Source organism: Sus scrofa, chromosome X (genome assembly GCF_000003025.6).
Source record: "Sus scrofa isolate TJ Tabasco breed Duroc chromosome X, Sscrofa11.1, whole genome shotgun sequence".
NCBI classification, from domain to species: domain Eukaryota; kingdom Metazoa; phylum Chordata; class Mammalia; order Artiodactyla; family Suidae; genus Sus; species Sus scrofa.
Genome location: NC_010461.5, coordinates 80245472 through 80249639, shown reverse-complemented (window position 1 = coordinate 80249639; position 4168 = coordinate 80245472). Strand labels below are relative to the sequence as shown.

The following is a 4168-nucleotide window of genomic DNA, read 5'->3' as shown; positions in this document are numbered from 1 at the left end:
GCTCTGGCCCACTAGACCCAGACTGTGGGGGTAGCCGACTTCTCATTAGGGAGTCCTGTGGTACAGAGTTCATTCATAGCCTGTAATAAATAAAATGCATTTAAAACCTCATGTATAGAAATAGCCTTCCATTGTCAAAGCAGTACCATAAAAGGATTTTTATCCTTTGAAACACTGTTGGAGAAGGAAAAAATTATTTTCTGGCTAAGCCCTGACAAATGTGTTTATCATTTGGCCATATGGGATAGTGTATGCGCACATGTCCATATAGTCAGATTCATTCAAATTGGTCCAGACAGACTAATTCATCAGTTCTTTGGAGAGAAAGCCCAAGCTGAGTTAAATAAAATGTTAAAATAAAAGCAGTTTAATCATCTCAGGGGAGAAACAGAGAGAACTTGGCCTCAAGTCTTAACATAATTCCATAATGGGTTTATTGAGTTGAAAATCATTTGTGATTAGGACATTCATTACACAAAAACTTCATCAAAAGCAGGAATCCTCTTAATCTTCTTGCTTAGTCTTATTTATCTATTTACTGAGCAGTCTGTGTATATGTCCATAGTATATCCATGCATTTGGGTTGTGCAGGTCGAGATTATTACAGATTCCAAACTAATGGATTTGAGGTTAATGAGGTTTTATTCTCTGTATATATATGACAGACACAGGCAGTAAATAACAAAGTATGCCAACTACACCTCACATTTTAACTCATTCTGTTTTTCTTAATTCCATTGACATAAATTCTATCTGTGATATGAGAGTCAACCTATTTCTTTCGGTTTCTGGTGTTTCCCTTCTTGATAAAAAAATTTTGTGATCAGAATTTACCTGAGAATTTGTAGATATGTGAAGCCAGATATGCCTGGTGATAATTTTCTCTCTTTAGATGCTTATCTACTGTAATTATTTCTTTATTGAATACCAGTAACTCAGAAGATGCGGCACAAATTATTTTTATGATACTTTCATAGCTACCTTAAAGTCTATAAGTGAAATGAGGCAAAAAAGGCCAATGACAATGAGACATGTTTGAAAAGGAAGAAAAATTTAGAGAAACTAGTAAGAGACCAAAATAGAATTTAATGGATAGGAGGGATTCTAGGAAGATGGCAGAGAAGGAAATACCAGGAATCTGTCTTTCTACTTACAGAACAATTAAATTGGTAGACTCTGTATGATATAACTATTTTGGAATTTTGGAGTCAATTGAAGGGTTGCAACTTCCAGGAGAAGGCTTGCTTGGTACACTGTGGTTAATTTCAGTCAGTTTCAGTTATTAGCTCAGCAGCAATTACTCATCCCCCAGCCACAGCCCCATGGAAGTTACCTGTGCATTGTTCCTAGAGCAAATCTCACGCACCCTGTGGGAGCCAGGGTGGGCAATAAGGACCCCATCCTTCAAATATTTGGGATCTGTGTTACAATCACTGCTGACTCAGATAATGGAGGTGCAGACACAAAGGTGGATAGCAGTTTTTGTATTCCCTCTCCTCCCAATATTGCAAGCCCCTACCCCTCCAGCTAAAGTGACTTCCAGGGAATTTAAAGTATCACACCTTTTTCTTCCCTTAATTGCTTTCTTTTTCCCCCTTTGAATGCAACACATTAAAGTATAGAAGCTGGAGATGCTAATGTAAGGTAGCCACTCTTACTTTCTGGCCCAACAAATTGTTTCAAGGCTTATTTTCTTTTTCTGCCCCAGCTCTGGAATCAATTCCAAGAGTCTCTGGCTTCTTCCTCTTTTTTTTTTAATGATTTTTATTTTTTTCTATTACAGCTGGTTTACAGTGTTCTGTCAATTTAGCAAGGTGACCCAGTCACACATACATATATACATTCTTTTTTTCTCACATTATCATGCTCCATCATAAGTGACTAGATATAGTTCCCAATGCTATACAGTAGGATCTCATTGCTTATCCATTCCAAAGACAATAGTTTTCCTCTATTAACCCCAAATTCCCAGTCCATCCCACTCCCTCCCTCTCCCTCTTGGCAACCACAAGTATGTTCTCCAAGTCCATGATTTTCTTTTCTGTGGAAAGATTCATTTATGTCCTGTATTGGATTCCAGATATAAATGATATCAAATGGTATTTGACTTTTTCTTTCTAACTTACTTCACTCAAGATGAGAGTCTCTAGTTCCATCCAGTCATACATATGTAGTGTGGAATGAGACTACAGCTGCAATCTTTGTTTTTCCTTTTTCAGTCTCTGCTGTCTTCTCCCCCCAACTCAGGCCAAAGTTCATAGCAGCATAACACAAAGTCTTCTGTCAGCCAGTGTCCTCTGCCTCAGGGGTATGAAAGGTTTACAGGTCAAGGTCAGTCTGTCTGGAGAATCATGGGAGGGTGTTTGCTGTCTTCCTCCAGCAGCAGGGCACTGGCCTTCTTCCTCTAGTCTCGCACCATCCAGCCTTGCCCAGCTCGTACGTGTAGGCAACTGTGGTTGGGGACCAAGGCTCCTGAGAACCTTTGGCCACAGCCATGAGTGACATAGCTCTATGTCACCAGGGTGGCAGTTGTAAGAAGTGGGGTCTAGGATCTCATTGGTGGGCTCCATGCTGCCGTCCTACTTGTGCTGTTTCATCAAGGTGCACTTGCCTCCCTTCGGGAGTTCTGGGTTGTACACATACAAGTACCCATCTGAGGCTCCCACCAGCAATCGGGGAATCTTCTAGATTGTGGCCAGTATGCAGACGTTCTTGTGGCCACAGAAAGACAGGAAGACCGTGGCAAAGGCTCTTCCCTGGTTGAACATTTCTGTCACCTGGGAGGGCAGGTAGCTGGTGGAAGCCATGGGCACCTTCCTGTAGTAGTCCGTTCAGGTGGTGGGCTCCTCCTGAGGTTTTTCTTTCACAGTCTTGAGTTTGAAGATATGTACAGTTTCAGTGATGGTGGATGTGGAAAGGAACATGCTGTCCATGCTGAAGGCCAGGTAAAAGATGCTCACACACCTCTTTAGTCCTCTAAGGAGCTCGAAGAGTTTTTATCCTTTTGGAATGGAAAACACCCTAATCATGGTCTCCCTCCTTCTTGAAAGCAGTGGCGAGCTTGGTTCTGCTGGTGTCAATGGCCAGCACAGCTAACGGGGCTGTTATGGGCCGATGTTCAAAGATCTCAGGTTGATGGTGTCAGAGACTTGCACATGGTGGCCCTGCCAGGATATGCCAAGGATATGTTCATTGTTTAGGGATCTCAGACACCAGTCTGTGGGGTTCCTGGGGGCGGTCTCCCTGACGGTGTGCAGCACCTTCATGTCCCAGATGTTGTAGCTCCTCCAGGCACATGGTCAGCCTCTGCCTGTTCAACTTCACCACTGGGATAGTGTTGGAATAGCTGTAGATGCCGATCTCGGTTCCCTTCTTAGAGTGGCAAACTTTCAGCTTCCTGGGACCTTGTCCTGGAAGCTTTGAGGCTGACCATGGCCACCATGCTGATTTAGAACAATATTTCCATGATGAACACATCTTCAGTATAAATGTATTCACAAATCTGTTCCAGTTTATCCACAGAAGAAAGGGAGAAAATTTTATAATTGGATTTACTACCAACAGCTAGAGATGTGACGTCCTGGTTGAAGTTGGCGAAGAGCAACTGGCTGGCACCGGCCTCGAGGCTCTGACTCCCCAGGGTCATGGTGGGTGCGCTTCAGGTGGGCCCGGCTGGGGACTTCCATGCTGGAGGGCAGCTCCAGGGAGCTCAGGGCCTGCACCAGCCTCACTTGCAGCCTAGCTGCCACTCATTGCTCAGGCATCAACCACGGCCTCAGCCCCGCCCCACTCTTGTTTTCTATCAGTTTTCTTAATGGATCATTTCTTGGTGTCTATGAAAGGTTTCTTTTCTTCTTATGGCAATTTTGGCTGTTTATGACTTTCTAAAAATATACCTATTTCATCTAGATCTTCACATTTTAGCACATAGAGTCCTAATACTTTAAACAACTTTATCTACAGTTAATTAAAACTTTTAAAGTATTTTGTGTATTCACATTTTTTCTTGGACATCTTGCCAAAGCTCAGTCCTCTGTCTATATAATTCATCTTTTGAAAGAATTAGCTTTTTTTTGGCCATGCCTATAGCATGTGGAAGTTCCTGGGCCAGTAATCAAACCCACACTGCAGTAGCAACCCGAGCAGCTGAAGAGACAATGTTCGATCC

General features: G+C 42.7%; 1 pseudogene; it reads right to left on the bottom strand.

The window, feature by feature from the left end:
* Positions 2333 to 3646, bottom strand: LOC100152837 (annotated as a pseudogene).